We start from the raw sequence: 18,437 nt of genomic DNA on the forward strand, positions 1-18,437 counted from the left end.
GTCTAAAATGAGAAGGACCATTATGCCAGGAGAGAAGAGTGGGAGGACTTTTGGCTGAATCAGAATTGCAGAAGGTCTATAGGATGTGTAAAAAGAATGGTCAGAAATTGTGAACAAAGCACAACTTGTCTTCTCCACAAATGAGCTGCATCTAGTAAACGTAAATACTCCCAGCCGGTATTCTGAAAGCGCTTAGCGTAATGCTAGCTAATTCACTTTTTATGACCAGTAGGTCTCTCGGGGGGTATATAATGAAATCACTTCCCTTACTTTTTGACTAAATTCACCCCACATCTTCTGTCTCAATTTTCATCTGATCTCTAGCCTTATACAGCCTGCAGTTCACTTTCAGCTCACCTTCAAGAGCTCTTTGCAATTCTTTGCAGGCACTTATACACAGCGGTATGAGCATAATTAAGTTAAATGGTTCCAAAGATTGTACAATAGACCTATAATTGCTGTTTGATAATTGATTTCTTGAATGTTATAGCCTTTTAGATACTGTTAGGAAAAGCATCTGTCTCAGGAACTGCTAGGAACTTTTGAAAATAATCTGTAGTTTTTATCTTTGGGTTTAACAGAGATCACCTAGTAACCATCCCCATATCAGATCTGAAGAACACATCTATACGAACCTTACTGCCTGAGGTTTGTCTCCTGGTTTTATTATAACTGACAGCACATTGTTACTTTATTGCAGTTCCTGCAGTCATTTCTTTCATTTTTAAAATACTCCATCCGTCAAATTTGCGTGAGTGACATTGAGTTCCCATGGTATTGCCTGGGTAGTTGTCTGCTTTCCAGGTTGTCTGCTATTTTAACAGTGTAACTTCATGCAAGTATTTCTATACGAAGGAGGTAATAAATATTTGAAGGCCTGTTGGAAAATAAACACTTTCCAGTATTCACTTAATTTTAAGAAATTGCCAATTTTGTTTATAAAAAAAAAAAAAAAAGAGGCATTAACTAACATCTTACATGTTAAGTACAAGACCGTCCCAGAACTGAAATGTAAAATTTATGGATTGTTTCCTTAATTCTGTTTTAAATGATAAAGTGAGGCTCTCCTTTCTACTTGGTTTTGAGAACTCAGAACTATTGCAACCAAACTGACTATAGCTTCATTACATGCAGAGCTGCAACTTCAGGCCTGAAAGCATGTAAACCCTGTTTATGCTCTGACCTTATTCTTTCTGAGCTGCATGCAAGTATATTACCTATTTACCATCAGTGATCTCCAGAAACTTGTATTTCTCCCTCACTGAATTGGAAGATGAGGTAACACGGCAAAGTTCATGAGGTTGACATAGAAAATGAAGTGAATGACGCATGTGTTAACCTGTACATTTTGAGTGTTTCTTGTCAGGACACATTAAAGTCCATTGACATACAATACCTCTCAGTTCAACCAGCATTCACAAAACCCTGGCCCAATTCTCTATGGCGTTTTTTTCCCACAGTAACACAGATACACTGCCAGAAATGAAGTAGAATTTTGGTTTTGCCTTTCCTTTCTCTTCAGAGTTTTGACCCTGCACTTTTGAAATATAGGAAATATAGAAATGTTCAAAAGAGAATTGTAAAGCATTTGGCTAAAATGGGGAAAAGATGAACTAGAGCCTACATTATTTGCAGTATTCCCTCAACATCCAGTGTGCCAGCTTGGTTCTTAACGGGAGGAAGCAGCCTCCTGGGTTCTGAAAATATTCTGCAGCCTTTCATGTTGATAAATGCTGAAAATAGGCTGATTGAACTAAAAATAATGCCTTGTCAGGGCAGTACTTGGCATTGTTCGATGCATTTATTTTAGGAAGTGGAGAGGAGGAGGTTGTACTAGGAAAGAGTAAGTCTATACAGTGGTGTTGCAGAAGAAAAATTTCTAAGCCTTTCTAATTCATTTGTGAGAAATAGGGCAAGCTTTAAACCCCAAAGCATCACCACCTAATATCGTGACTGTGCCTGCAGTTGCAACACTTCTTGCAATAATTTATAATCTCTCACAAGCTCTACAACACACTTTGAAGCTTCAAGTGCTACTCAGACCACTGCTTAAAGCAGTCTTCACTTAGCCTTCGCTAACTGCTCCTTACGTTGCAGTTGTAGAACATGCACAAACCAAACATGTAAGGAGATAAACTCATGAATTGTAGGCACTGCTCTTCTCCAATGACTCTGTATTGAACCAGTGCCTTAGAAAAAGGACTTGAGTGTGACATCTTCTCTTCTGGATGAAAAAAAGATGAGCTTTTACTAATTACAGTATATATTATTTGACTTTTTCGCAGTAGAAATATTGACTAAAATGTTAGGTCTTACAGTTAATTCTGCTTAGCTGTATAATTTACGATATTTCTGTTTGAATAAAGCCAGAGCTACGTTGAATTGTTTTGTACTGCTGCTGTGTTGGCTCTTCCTTTCTACGTTCTAAATTCCCAAAGGGATTTTGATTGAATAGGTGTCCATGCCACTCTCCTGTATTGGCATGCTAATATTTTGAAGGTAAAGAATTCAGTCTAAATGTAAGAGCAATGCTATATAAGATCCAGATAAGCTAATCAGTTTTCCAGATGAAAATTGAACCTGAAGCAGTCCTTAATTGGCCCTTTTGTTTTCCTCACACTGCAGAAATTAGGCACAATTCAGCTTTTTCTTTTTTAACAGCAGGGAATGCTCAGTGGTTATATCTTCTTCCTTTTTTTGCTCATTATAAACATTGTTTGGCTCCCCTCTATGCTATTACTTTATGCTCCTCTAAGTTAATTTACAGTGACTGACTAGCACTAAACACTTGCAATCCAGACTTACATTTCAAATTTTGTTGTGGGCTAATTGGTTGGCCTTGAGTCAACTCAGTTTCTCCTACTGTTATCCAGGAAACTTAATTTACTTTGCATGGCAGTGCTATGAGTTGTCTTCATGGTAAAAATAAAATAATATCTATATATCAAAAAGAGTGTGGTAGAAAAGCAACACGATAGCCTCAGTTCTTAATAATCTGAACATCAAAAAGTAACTTTATTAGAATATAGAATATAGAAGAATATAGCATATAGAAGTTGTAGCTGTGTATGGAAGCAATGTCTATGTCACGATAAAATTGGAAAGGCTGTGGCAAAATGAGAATTATAATTATAACAAAAGTGTTATAAGGCACTGTACATGATTGGTTTAGAAAAATATTGCAAGAAGATATGAAAGATATTTTAAGATGTTACTGGGGTAAATGATCAAATAACAAGTCATAGAGAAAACTGAAGTTATTGAATAACCTTATTTCTGTCAATCTTAAAAAAAAAAAGAGTGAATTACAAGATGATTTTCAACACTTAAGAGCAAAGAAAATAAATACAAGCAAGAGCAGTGGAAAATGGGTTAACACAGTTGTACATAAGTTCTATATTTATCATATGTTGATATGTTTTGCCTCAGAGGAGTTAAGGAACTGGGAATTGTCAGTGTTGGAAGATTGAACTTTCAGGGTCTGGGGCTGGAAAAGGTCAGCATTGTAGGCTGTGGGTTATAGCGGGCTCTAAAGTAACTGTGTTTGCTGTGTTATAGTGCTGCTGAAGAGGTTAAGTATGAAGAAAACAAACAAAACCACAAACAAATGTAACAGAAACTATGTGTATGGCATTGGCAGTAATGTTTCCACTTGAATTAACAGTGAATGGAGCACTTTGTTTATGACTGTGTACTGGAAAAGTTTTGAGAAGTAATGGAAGGTCTGGTAGCAGGAGCAAAAATGAAGGTAAAATTCCCAAGTTGGAGTGGGTTGTTGCTCTGAGGGCTGTGATCAGGAGTTTTCATGCTTTTCATGCTCACTGCAGGTGAGACAAGAAGCTATTGGTTTTGTGTGCTGCTTTTAAAGGCATTAGGAAAACAATTTTAAGAATAGGAGAAGAATGGCATAAGAATGTCATGGATGCTTTCTGCTGATAGTTTCTAAGAGTAACCGGGGCAAAGGAGCAGAAGTCTATCTAAAGATCCTTGAGTCTGTTTTAGAAAATCAGTGAATGTGCAGATAATGAGCTGAGTTCTCCTGAAATCCTGTATTTCTAGGATATCAATAAAGAAAAGTAAGTGGCATTGCTCTGGGGGTATGGATAATGGATAAATCTTACATATTTTGCTAAATATAATCATTATCATTCAGCTACAATTTTTCGAGCTAAAGTCCTTCAGTGGTGTAGACATCACTATAACAGCTTTGACTAATGTTTGTGTAAAATATAATAGTACAATAACAGCACAAAAATAATGACAACAATAATGCGTCATTATGATTAAATGTCTGCTACTATTGTAATTATGAATGCCACTGTTAATTTGTAGCCCCAAACTTGCAGAAATGTTAATTAAAACTTAGTTGTCAGAAAAAATACTTGTACGTAATAACAACATAGGCTCCAGCTCCTTTTGTTTAGTAGTGATGGTTCTGGTCAGTGAGCTTTGAGGCAGAGTACTTCAGAGGACTATGTTCTACTGCAGATTTCTTTTCTAAAACCGTTACTTTCTTCCACTTCCCAGGCCTATAATCTATGATGCTTCGTACTGATTGCTTCTTAAATGTCAATAAACATTTTTTTCCCAAAATTTTACATTTTTCTGGTTTCAATTTCAGTTTTTTTTTTTTTAGTCTCTACAGCTTGTAATATATATATATATTTTTTTTTTTCTAGTGATCTTTGCTTACGTATACTATATATTAACAGTTCGTAGATGACTGTAGCAGCTAGATATTTGTGTGGTTATCTGCAGGCCCTAACCATGCCTTTACTCTAAGGTGGCAGTCCTAGTACTGTGTGGCCACGTACATGTCAATGAAACAAAACTGAAGCATATCACCCAAGGTTGAGAGGCTGCATCAACCCACTACCTTCTTAGATGATGATAATTTTTTTTCTTGAATCTGTGGAGTGATGTCCGTGACAGTCGGGAGAGGTGAGATACATATGAATCAATCTTTGGAAGTGTTTTTTTTTACAGGTGACAAATTTTGAGGGGAAGGCTACAGTTATCTAGTTCAGAAATTTAGAGATGATTTTACAGTGTTTTGCCTAATGTTTCTCTTCCTTGTGAACCCATATATGACTTTTGAACAACAGCTAGAAATTATCAAATCAGGCAAGCTGTTAATGAGAATATTCCAAACTATTCCAAACAGAAAAATTAAACAGTATTTCTACTACAGTATTTTCTACTTTTATTATTATTATTATTATTATTGCTTCATGCACTAGGTTTTACCTGCCGTCTCACTACCTATTTAAACAAATGTATATTTCTATGGAAGTAAGGAATGGAAGAAGAGGCAATTTGCTTTGGCAAATTCTGGAAGGAGAGTGTTGATTCAAGGGATTTGGGTCTCCTTTCAGTAGGCAAGAGATTCTGCAATATTACCAGTTGCTTCCAGAGGATGAGTTTTAATATATGATTACTAGAAACATCAGAGAGAGATAGGAGGTATTTCTACTTTTTCCTTCTTTTATTTTTTTATTTTTTTTAAATAGACTTCCGGCAAGGCTGCAGCTCTTAGGCAAGCATTTCTATTCCTTTTTGCCAGCACATACTGGTCAGCCTTAGTAACTTTCTTTTCACATAGGAGGTGTATTAAAGAGTTCCACTACAATACATTAGCTTTATAATGTGCTTCGCAGGTATGTGCCATTGCTTCCAAATTTGAGCTTTGTCATCATGCTGATTTCTTGTCCTCAGCACACTGTTGGAATAGAGCACAAATTAGCCCTTTTTAATTGGTTAAGTAATAAGAGTCACTGAACACCTTCTGAGAGGAGCAAATGGTTCTCTAGGTAGCTGGCAGGACTGAACTATCAGAGGAAAATAATGTGCATAGCCTGTTACCAGCCTGTAAAGGCAACTCTTTGTTTTATACCTTTTTAAGCTCATGACATTTGTTGTCATATACTTAACTCCAGAATTCTTGAAAGGTGAGATTTATTAAAAATTCTGATTACTGACGTGTGCCTAAAACCTGAAAATTACCAGAACAAGGTAATTATTTTAGTGTGTTTCCAATCCCTTAAGTTATACTGTTGCATTTCTGCATTGGTGTATTTAATGTTGTAAGCCAAGCTGAATTTGGCCATGTGTGCTTAAAGTCAGTCTGCCTTTCTTTATGGCTAGATAAATACCATATGTCAGAATCACTGTTCCATGAAGGGCTGACAAAACTGGAGAGCTGGATCTTGCCACCTGCATTCATTGCACGGGCACCTGCGTGCCATCGCTTGTTTCCTTGTAAATAGTTGATGAGGTTTTAGGTATGAAGCAGACTTACTATACAATCTACCAGAATCTATCACTACAGATCAGCCTCAATAGTGTTCTGTTACTACACTAGTGTTTTCTTTCAGACCTGGCAGGTTTAAAATTAATAAAAACTTCTAAGTCAAATTTTCTCAGCATTTAGTATCCTCATTTGTAGAATGGCTGAGGATGGGTTCACTGGGGGTCACAAAGAGTAATTTAAAACAAACTACACACACAAGAATATCATCACAAGGTTTAAATGAATTATTCAGGAATCTGCAGAAATAAAGTCTCTTTAATAATTATAATAATTAATAATAATAATAAAAAGAAGTTCTCTGTTGACAGCCAGGAATATCCTACAACACTGAATAGAAATCTTACCATATTTTGAAAGCAAGAAAGGAAACTCATTGGCTATCCGGACTAGAGGATATTTGTTTTCAAGTGCAGGAAGCAAAAATGTTTTAAATCAGTCTTATTTCCTCCTAGAGAAAATAGTAGAGCTCACTCAATCTTCTGTCAAAGCAGAAGGAATGCACTGGATCTCATAATCTGTAGTATAGTGTGTTGGGTCTGTATCCCACATATAGCTAGCTACCTATAGGGATTCTTCTTTTTCTTGGAGCCTACTCTGCAGTTAAACTGATTTCACTGTTAGAGTCTATTATTCAGCCTTTTTCTTTTCTTCGTGTATTCTCATTAATGAATGTTGAAAAGGGACAATGGGTGGTATTCTGGAATATCATCTACCGGATTTCTTTCAAATACTTCTGCCATTAATAATTAAGGGATTTTTATTTTTTATAAGAAAAATGCTTGTTTGTTTAATCCAAGATTCCAATATTCTACTTTCTTTTAGAGTGCTTGTGAAAGGTCTTGTTAGTTGAAACTGGGAATGCATACTTCCTGAAAAGCATAAACTTTGTTGTTGGCAGAACAACAACAACAAAAACAAAACAGAAAAAATAAATTTCCTGCAGCTCAACTAACTTTTCACCTATATATGAAATGTATTCTTGACTCTCATAAAATATTAATAATGCATTTGCATTCACAAATAAAGGCTTATGAAGTTTTTTAAATGAAATTGTAATATGTGCTTGTAATTTCCCAGCTGAGATCTTATTTTCATATGTTACTTTACAGTGCGTGACTACTGAAAAACTGATTAAAAAACATTTAACCTCCTGTTTTGTCTTTCCAGAAATGAATTTCTTTATTGCAAGAAATCATGATTATTTATTGAACTGGAAAGCAGGCAGGCCGATGCTCCATTGAATGCTGTGAACAACATGTAAGTATAATACATTTACTGTAATGCTGTTAAAAGTTCAGTTTCTCTAGTGATTATGATTCAGTTGTAACAAAGAAACTGTTGGTTGGAGATTCTTAATTTATTTTTATCGTAGCAGCAAATAAGGTAATATGACAGATTGTGTCTGAGGTCATACTTTTCTGAAGGTATTTTTGTCCCTTTGTTTTATTCTGCACATCAATCTCCATCAGGCTGTGCTATGCATTCATAACCTTTGCTCAGGAAAATCCATGGCAACACAAATCAGGATTAATAGTAATTGATAAGTAAAGCTCGTAAAAAAACAAAACAAAAACAAACAAACAAAAAAAAAACTGATGATGCATGGCCTACCTTGTCAGCAGAATGACGTGACACTAGATAAACTTTTGTCTTTGATACCTTCCCCCAAAATAGCAGTACTCTGTCCTTTTATAGGAACTTGAAAAACAAGACTATGCAATGGCAGACAGAAACGTAAATTCTGATTAAATTCCTCAGTATTCGGAGGATGCGAGGATGCGTAGTAATATAATGACCTTCTCAGACTTAATGCACTAGTACACAAGGGAAAGAGAAAAAGGCTATTTATTCCTTCTCACCACGATGTGCACATAGCATTGTTTTGTCCGGTAACACTAATGTTTCTGATATGGCTAAGGGGATGACAATTTTTAATTTTAATCTGCTTGTTTAATTTCATTGTGTGTCTTGCCTGATTAAGGTCCAGTAAATAATCCTTTAGTTCCTGAGATGGATGTCACTTCAATCTCTGTCTCATTTGACTTTAGAAAGGCTAATTGATTCAACTCAGTTGATGGTTTTGTTTCAGTCTCCTTTGACCACAAACATTTGTGGGGATGGTTTTATTGTCTCCAGTATTTGAGGTCTGTATATCTGTCATTCAAATAGCTGTGCAGTCATGCAAAAGCAGGATTTTAAGCATTGTATTATTCAGTATTTTCAGCATATGATTCCTGAACTGCAGCTTTCCTAGAAGTTGCGGCAAGAGTAGAAATGATATCAGTTGAGATAGTGTCATATATATTGACGAGCAAACCTCACCTTTTGGCTTTTACCATACAGCCAGGCAGCTTGCCTTCATTTGTGTAAACTTCTCTAACAACTCTGAATAATAAATTACTTAATAAAAGATGGTATTTTGCAAATAATTTATCAGTTGAAGGAAAAAAATGGTTTTGATCTGATTGTTCAACTGTAGGATTGGGGATCCCAAATCAGGATCTAAAAGCTCTGCAATTAGAACTGCAGTATGTCTGTATTTTCTGGTAAGACTGGTAATAAGATGATATAAAAGTGGTCCTCTGGTCAAAGAAATTGGAAGTCTTGGGGAAGTGGTGTCAAAATTCTCATTTTAGCTAGAAAGTTGACAATGATATTTATAACTTCTTGCAGGATTACATTGGGGGAAAACTAAAGTCACTGGGCATCTGTTATAAGGATCTATACAAGTTTTTGTTGTTCATAAATACTTTTAGTATCCTAATTACATGATTTAAAATCGATAATTTCATTGTTAGGGAAAGAAAATAAATATTTCATCAATACATTGTGAAGGTGAATTCTTTTACTTGATGTGCTCATTAGCTTTTGAGATAGATCAATTTGAAATAAAAGTTAAATGGATTAGTACTATTTTATTGTCCAGGCAAAAAGTTAGATCCCACTTGGCCTAATTTGACTGTGTAGCTATTGGCTGAAGCTCAGCAAGAAGCTTCACCTTTCCTTACATGATTTCCCATCATTTATGTTTCCTGCTATTACAGTCCTTGTAATTTTATGGTACTTTTAATTCCTTTCGCTGCTTTCTGGAAGGTACTTGCTCCTAGTCTGTCTGTGTAAAATGATAGCAGAAGATGCACTTCACCCAGTATTCATATAGTTCTAAGTGCCTCAGGATAGCACCTAACAAGGTAACTAAACACATGTGCAGTGGCACATGATTTTCAGTGCATTCAGCAGTTGAAGGTATTCTTGTAGCAACAGAGTGATGCTGCTGATGAGGAGAACTGATCTAAATTCAATATATATATATTTTTTTTTCTCGTCAGAAAATATGAATTGGATGAAACTAAAATGAAACTAAAATATTTGTCCTCGGTTTTTCATCGCAACAGCCCTCCTCTTTTGGCTGCTTACTGTCTTTAATGTCTTTCATTTTCTAAACTACTTCCGAATGCAAAGAACTCAGATTGTTTTTACAAAATATTCATGAAATGTACATGAAATTGTTTCATGTAATTGAAATTCCTTGCTAGGGATCGATATGTGCTTTGAGGGAAAGATTAATCATCTGAGTAGTGCTGATAGTCAGGTGTATATTATTTTTAAAGGTGTTTTATGTGGGTAGTATTCTTCAGCTGAAAACACTGTTCAGGAATAATTATTTCTTTCTCTAGTTTGAGAATTGACTGTTAACTGAAAGCATTTATATTGCATAGTTACATGAGACACCGTTATTTTCAGTTCAACAGAAAATGGCTCTTAAAGAACACAGAAATGAATGACAATATGTTATGGGACTGTATCACAAAATACACAGCTTCAGCTTGCATGCAAAAATATCATTTAGCTGTGATAACAGAAATTAGATTTCAATCAGTATGCTCTTTGTTATTAATCCATTTTTCTCCTTTCATCTGAAGAGGTCCTAATAACATATTAGACAAATCATACTCTTTACAAACTAATTTGAAATAAAAATTCAATTTCAGGCACGCATTTTATGAGAATAATTATATGTTCCCTTGCAACTACTATATGGATGCATACTTGCAAGTGTGCACAATGTTGTATTTTCATTTTTGGTCTAAATTTATTATTACGAATGAATTTTTCTTCCTACTTAAGCAGACTTGTGAGGGAACTGCGGGTTGGACAGTAAGAACATTATTTTGAAGTCATAATAAGCATTTTAAATTATAAGGGAGCTACTGATTATTAATATGTAGGGCTAAATTACTAAGTTAAACTTTTTCCTTTGGAGCAAAAGAGGTGGAATCTTAAGTTATTTTAAATCATTGATGTTTTATCAGTTTCAGCTGTGGTCTGAAGTTGAGGAATTTGTAGTGTGTGCCCAGGTAAACACATTCTACATGAGACAACTTCTGTGTAGGTTAATATGAATAAAGTCTCAACTAAATATCTTTATAAAGCTTCTTTCTAGTAGCCACTTTTTGTAATAGACACTGGTCATATTACACATGGGGGCTTTTGGTCAGCTTTTGTGAATGTCTTTTTGGTTTCCCTGACCTGCTTTACAAATAGAACAAGAGAGCTTAACTTTGTTGGCAGTGATTTTGAGAAATTAATGCATTTTTTTTTTCCTTTTATTTCTTCTGCTTCTAGTGTGGCTGTGACTATTTTTAATATCCCTTTTTAATTTCATCCCTTGTCAGGGAAAGCAAACCCATTGGTTTTGTGAGTCAGTTTTTTTTTGAATCATAGCCAGAGGTCCATTGCTCTGTAGTCTAGAAACTTCAGCACCATTCTTGTTTCAAAATGTACCACAAGCTGGGTTCAGAGACAATGGCTCCACCCCGTTTAGTGGGTATACATACAAGGTATGGCCCTATCACACTCATGATCTCACACACAAGATGCTAATGTACCATGTGTGTCGGTAAAGTGTTAGAACAATGTTATGCAGGCTACCCAAGACCCATACAAAGAATACATGGATTCTGACAGGTCTTTTTATACAGTGATCAAAAATTATTAGACTATACTTCTATCCTTATTTAGACACATACATTCTATCCCTATCACAAACCATTAAGTCACTTTATGTTCACTAAGTGTCTGCTTTATGTCCTTTTCTCTGTTATTTTGGAGATATTTTTTTCTAATTTTAATACCATTATCTATCATATTTTGTGTAGACACTTCATCTATTGTTTGCAGGCTCTGTGGAGCCCGCTTTGATTAATGCTTTTATCAGCTGTATCTGTATAACTCTAAATTCTAATAAATTCAGCAGCAAAACATACAAACACTAAAATGTCACTCTGAAATTAAAATGTTCACAGAAGACTGGCCAAATCTGTTGCTGTCAGTGGATTCCAAGAAGCTCATAAAAAGTGTCAAAAGGAATACCATCATATTATGGATTTGAAGAGAGGCCTTGGTTTTTCTTTTCACCATCCAAAGTAATCAAGGCAACATCCTTGATTTTCATCCTGAAAAACTACACAGATTGTAATCATCTATGTGGTAAAGATTTCTGTGAAGTATATGAGAGAGAAAACATCTATTTTTCAAGAAGAATATTCAAGAATATTCTTTAAGAAAGTTGTCTGAAGAAGAGGTTTCCTACCTGGTTGGCTCTATTAATGGCTTGCTTTTGTCTCAGTACTTTAACCACACTCTTCTTAGACTCCTCAGCAGAGGTGCCCACAGAAGGACCTGTAAGTTCTTAGCTGTCCACTGACTCTGTAGTCTTTTCTGAAAAAAAAAGTTTGTTCATATATTTTGTGACTTTGAACATAAATTTCCTTACGTGCAAAGATGAAAAACTTCAGCTGCTTTCTGCACTTGTAGTGCAACATAAAATATGTTTAATTGCTTTTTCTTCCCACAAAACTACAAAAGCTTCTCTCCAGTTGGCCCAATTAGGGTGCTAAATGAACAGCTTTGTTTTCTTTCCCAGTCATAACAGTCGTTTTCATCTAAGCATGGTCAGGACTCACTGAAGGAACATGAGATTTATGTAATCAACTGCAAATAACTGAGATGAGACCTACATCTCTTCCTTGATTCATTGCATGAGGGTTTACCAGTTAGACCCTTGAAACCCCGTTGTGGGTAATTATGATGATGTAAAAGAATTAGCAGGACTAATAGTTTCTAAGGCATTTAGGGTTACATTCGTCTTAGTTAATTTAGGTATCTCTAGCTATCTAAGATCTAACTAGGCAGGATGTGTACAAGAGGACATAAGCTGACTTCTCTAGAAGGTGTTTCTTATGTGAGCTTTTTAAGGTAGATATGATGAATTGTACTACAGGGGTACTTTTTTTTTCTGTTTTTTTTTTTTTTTTTCCCCCCACACATTATAAGGAAAGTCTACAGTACAATCTCAGACTTCAGTGTCTTTCTTTAGCTATTTAAAAGTTAAACAGGAAATACCATCCTTTATGGAAAGCAAATTTTGCTTGGCAGATTGATAGCACTTGTCAGTATAAGAAATCCCCTCCACTTTGCGATATACCAGTACACTTAGTTTTTCGAGTTTTGCCCATGGCATAAATTATTGTGGCATCCTGTGTACAGTAGGTGAATGAATGTTGAAAGATGCATTTTCTTTTGTGCTTCAAGGTATAAACTGTGACAAAAAAAATCATGGCTTTTTATTATGGCATGCTATATATTCCCAGAGAGTGACTCTTCTAGTTATGCAGAGCTAGTTTAAAACAGAACCAGTCTTCTTGCCTTGTTGAATGTGTGCTGTCGTGTAGGCACCCGTAATGCCATTTGACATCATCTTTGTGTTGCTTCAGTCAAGTTTTGATGTTTTGGGTTTTTTCTTTTCAAAATCTTCCTCTTTCTTGAAGTGTGACACCAAAGGTCTTCTTGATACTTTGTATTTGGCTCACTAATTCTTACCCTCTGAGTTTGCAAGCAAGTTCTGGTCTGGCAGCATGCAATTGTCAGTAGTAAAATTTGAAGCTTTTGGAGGCATTCTACTGATACTGTTCTTTTAGAAAGAAAACGTACTGCATTTTCTTAAAGCTTTATGCAGGTCATGTAAAATATATTTTCAGCAGCCTCTTAAGGTAAGATGTAAATTTTTCAAGTTGTTTTTCCCCATCCATCATTTAAAGTGAATACTTCTAAACCTGATATAGTGATATAGCAAAAGTAATGGCAGTATGACTCTGTTGCTCTTGTGCTTTCACTGTAATCTAATCTAGTTATGTGTATGGGTATGGGAAGAGCATTCAGATGATGGAAGAAAAATGGTGTTTAAATTAGTGGTGCACTTGTAGTTTCCTGTCCAAAGAAAAAATAAAAAACAGCTAAACAAAAAAACATACTTACCAGATTACCAAAGGATCTGTATCTGTCTATTGATTTATTTGTTTTATAAGAAAAATGTGACATGTTTCAAGCTCTCATATTGTTTCATACAAAATACAGATAATATTATTAGATATCTAATTCCTTCCACATGCCCAGAGCAGCAAGAGATATTAAAAAAGGTATTTGATTAAATTGCATCAAGACCACATTTAATTTGGTTTGTTTGTTGTAATCCTACATGCATACTAAACACAGTGGAAGATGCAGCAATATTTATCTACATTTTTAAATAACATTAATTTTAATGATATTAATTAAAAATTATTTGCATTCCTTAGATCCTGTTATCCTCAGCAACCTTGTAAGTACACTGTGTATTACGTATACCATGTGTCATATATTAAATACAGCCTATTCACAAACTGAAAGTTCTGTTGACTCATTTGTATTCTCTCAGTTTTCAGACTGCAGATGTCTGACAGTGAAGTTACCATGAAATATGTTTTGTCACCAATTTGAAGGTCACTTTAAAGCAAAAATAAGAATATATCCTGTGCATCACCTATTGTAAATTTAAAATGTTTCTGGAAGGTACGGCATGATTGATATTGATTAATTAGCTGAAGCGTCCTAAGTTATACCCAAAATGTTGGCAAATGTCAGGCTTTTTTCACAATATCCTTAAAGCATTTACATATACACAAAAGTTTTTATCCTCCTCCTGAAGATGAAATATCAAAACATACAATTGACTTACTCTTCATGTTGTCCCTTTAAAATACCAGAGCGATAGCTTTGTACTTTAATTTTCACCAGTCTGAGGGTCCTTGGTTTTGCAGAGAAGCTAGAAGGAATATTTAGCTGTGGACTGTTTTTGGTATATGGTCCTGTCATCTCTTCGACCAAAGAATTAAAAGCTATCATGAGTGACTGAAGATTAAGAAAAACTTATGCTTTTGTATATATTTATTATGGGCTCATTTCTGTTAAACAGAAATTTCCTGCTTGTTTATAGACTCAGACCATTGTGTTAGAACTTGCTGCTGCTCCCTTGTGTTCAAATTTGCTGTGGCCACAGCTCGGATGGAGGCTACTGCTGCTGCATGGCCTGCAGCTCAGCCCCACACAGGTAGCAGTGGCTTTTCCATGTGCCACCCTGAACAGCCGCAGCTTGTTTTGAGATGAAGCATACGTCATGATAAAAGTGAAGTATATGTCAGGATAAAATGTGTGTGATAAAATGATCTTGTTTTTAAAGGAAATATTTGGTAGTATTACAGTGCTTTTAATGCTATATAACAAAGACACATAAGAGAAGTCACACTTTTCACCAGTACCAAGAAGTGGTCCTTGAAATTCCCTAGTTTTAAGGTGCTGATGTCAAACCAGCTGTTGCCTTGGTGCTTTGTTGTGGCTGCAGTTGTTTTTATCGGCATCCTGCCATTACCTGTGTCTGATGAAGCTTCAGTCTGCTACAATTCTGCTGCTTGGTAAATGTCCCAAACTGCTTCCTTTAAAAACAATAAAAATAAAAAATCAGATACTCTTGTGATTCTCATATTCTTATGAGGTATATCCTGTAGTAGTTATTCAAGCAAAGGGGCAAAGTTGATATCACAAAGTTATATCTATGTTGTGAGGGATGGACACCAAAAGTTTCAGCCATGGTTCCCTTCTCTAAAACCTGCATTGTACCTGAGAATAATTTTCAGCCTAATTTCTGCATTTGCATGACCGTAGCAACTTATTCCTGATGTTTTACTCATTAACACCATGATAAAGGTATGAGCTTCATATGATAAGCTGTTTATTGTGTACAGTTTTTTAGCAGATTTGCTTCCCTCAAAGAGAAGATCTTTGACTGATTTGTTGGCTGATTTAGCTATATAACTCTCTATATAATCTAAGTATAGATTTAATAGAGATATATCCCCTCAGTTCCAGTATTCATTGTCAGTTCTGTTAGATAACCATCAGTTCTATAAATGGAAATACTTAAAATGTAAGGAACAAGTAATTAAGCATGGATAATGCTGTTTGGCTAAAATAAAACTCAGCTTATTTCTTTCTTCACTAAACTGAATTCCAAATCTGTTCAGAGTTCTGACATTTATTTACCAATATTCTCTCGCTCTCTCCCCCTCTCTCTCTGATGCACAAGCTCCTGTTCTCTTCTCGATTCTGTTTTGTGCTTCTGTGTCCCTCTGGATACTGCTTGGAATCAAAAATGTTTCTGTCTCTCCATTTATGCTCAGTATTGGTGGTCTGCATCCACCTCTATGCATGCGTTTGTTCTTAATTTTTTATGGCAGCATGTCTTGTAACATGAAAAAACAATACTTTAAGGCATGGTATTGGCGTGACCACATACTTCTCCCTGAAGAAGCCACATGCTTTCCTTACATTGACTTCCACTGTAATGAGAATAGTGTGAGAAGAAAATAAGAGCTATTTCCTCTTGTCTATTTTTCACAAAATGCATATTAGGAGAAATAGCAGCTGCTTAAAAGTTCATTTGGAAAATTAAAATAAATTCCAGTGAAGTAAATTCATTACTAGATGGTATAGTTAAAAATGCATAGTAAATCACAAACAGTTGGCTAATGAATAAGGTAGATGATTGATAAATGAAGCATAGATTTCTGGAGGTTATCTTGCATTTATCTCCATAAATATGCAGTAAATACACAGAGAAAGACAGATGTGGATTAAAATGGGAAATACTTGAAATTTCACGAGATGTTCAGCACAACAAGTGCTACAAACTGTTTTAAACAGTCACACTTGAATATAGCTTCATATGCTGTAGCTCTGAAGTCGTGGTTAGGCCTGTGACTAGAGCAAGCTGCGAATACTATCAAACATGAAGAATACAATGTTGTCACCCTAAAGATGTCTGAAATGAATCAGGCCATCAGTGTAGCTTTAAACATTCCTGGTGTTGCACACTGTGAGCCTGACAATAGATCACTTCCTTTCTCCAAACACGATCAAAATGACAAAAGAATTAGAGAGCTGTCACAGGCTGTCTCGAGGCACTAAATGTGTAATTCTTGGAAACCTCCTTGGCCAAGCCTGGTGCAGAAAACCTCTGTAGTACTCTACTGGCCGGTGGCAGCCCTTTTCAGTCAGCTGGTGAGCTTTGAGTGACCAAATTCTGAGGGAGAGATGTTTTTACATCATGGGAGGCAGCTGTCAGGAGCATGTGGGACTGAATTAAGTAAAAGCAGTAAAATAGAGCATAACAAGATCAGAATAATGACGCTGCTAGAGAAGCAGAATAATCTGTTCCATGTCCTTGATCTGAATTGTGGGAAATGGACATCTGAATGCAGATGTGATGCTAGCCGAGAGTAATTTAAATTTCTAGACCCTCCTTGATTTTTTTTCCTCACCTTTAATTGTATTCAAGATCTTAAAATATGTATATATATATGCCAGTTACTATTCTTCTGTGAATTTTGGGAGGTTTGGTTTGGAAAAACAGAAAGAGTAAAAAAAAAAAAAAAATTAAGTAACCTCTGAAAAATGGGGTTTGGAGAAATCTTGAGGATCGTGTGATTCCTCCTAAGTGAACGGTCCTGTTTCTCAGAGTCCTAGAGGACAAAAGCTTACCAAAAGGCTTGTCACTTATCAGAAGGCTGGATTTCACAGAACCTTCATAGTCGCCGTATCTCCATTGGAAAATACTTAGTTTAGAATATGAGCTCTTTCTCTTTCTGTCACTAGCTGTTAGCTTGGATAAATGCCCATGTTTTATACTCCAATTACAGTACATGTCTTTTAATGACAATATCCTAGTGAAAAGATTGGTAAAAATAGTGGTGTTAAAATGGCACATTCTACTTTATTGATGTTCCCTAAATAAAAATAGAAAATGTGAAAAAAAAAGAAAGCATTGCTCATTTCCCATTTACTATATTGGTACCATTGGTACCACTTTTCAAACTGCCACAGAAGCATTCAGCCAGAGGAGGTGAAAAGGGATCAGAAATACGAGCAGCAAGCCCAGACTTCTTGCACTCTGTGTGCCCTCTCTGACAGGCTACAGCAAATGCTTGTTTGTTACTCCTCAATGCATGCTATGAATCAGCAGCAAAAAGGAGAATAGATATAGAAACATTCATTCTAGTTAAGCCAGAATGATATTTTTATAATCCTTACATTTTGCTTTCTGTTCTCTTGATGTTATTGTCCTCATAAGTCCCAAAGCACTTTAAGGAACAATACAAAATAGTTTTGGTACCATATTGACTCAATTTCTATGTCATTAACTCCTCCTCCATTTCATAGAAATTCTTCCATGGTATTCTGAACATGACTTTTTTCTATTGTATTTCATTTTCATAAACATATCTGAAAGACCAGCAAAGTGCAAAAGTCTCTCTAATACATATAACTGGAAGTCTCATAAACATATAAAATGGACTGAAAAGATCTATCCAATGACATTACATCGTGGTTTACCACTCGGAAGGATGAAATTATGCTTGATGTACTGCTGATGGCGATGTATTACACAACGTAGCCAGAAAGAAAACTTTATTCACCTCCTTTACTCATCATTCATAGTGTTTGTTGCAATTTCACTTCTGGAAAGGCCTTGTTATCCTTTGTTCTCTTTGATCAGAGTAACTGATTCTTAGAAATGTGAGATTTTATTCTCTTTAGGAAAAACACAATTGTGAAAAAATATTTAAGATATACAGAATCAGTCACACATGCTTTATAGAATATTAATGCTTTAACTTTTGTCTATATTCTTGGTTTGCATAATGCTTCATGGATAATTATTTGTAAAACACTAACAATTTGCTTGATATTATTT

The 18,437-nt window shown here is 35.4% G+C and overlaps 1 protein-coding gene across 16 annotated transcripts in view; it reads left to right on the forward strand.

Annotated features, from left to right (window-relative positions):
- LRRC4C (leucine rich repeat containing 4C) overlaps positions 1–18,437 on the forward strand; it is a 515,355-nt gene that overhangs the window by 210,366 nt on the left and 286,552 nt on the right. For 11 of the 16 annotated variants that reach the window (XM_083836612.1, XM_083836595.1, XM_083836610.1 and 8 more), the window contains one exon: positions 7,478–7,567. The gene's annotated coding sequence lies outside the window, so the exon portion shown is untranslated. Of the gene's footprint in view, positions 1–705; positions 4,942–7,477; positions 7,568–18,437 lie in introns of those variants that run through there. The other 5 variants (XM_083836609.1, XM_083836603.1, XM_083836613.1 and 2 more) reach the window with 3 other exon arrangements.

This window comes from Anser anser (assembly GCF_964211835.1).
Source record: "Anser anser genome assembly, chromosome: 5".
NCBI classification, from domain to species: Eukaryota; Metazoa; Chordata; class Aves; order Anseriformes; family Anatidae; genus Anser; species Anser anser.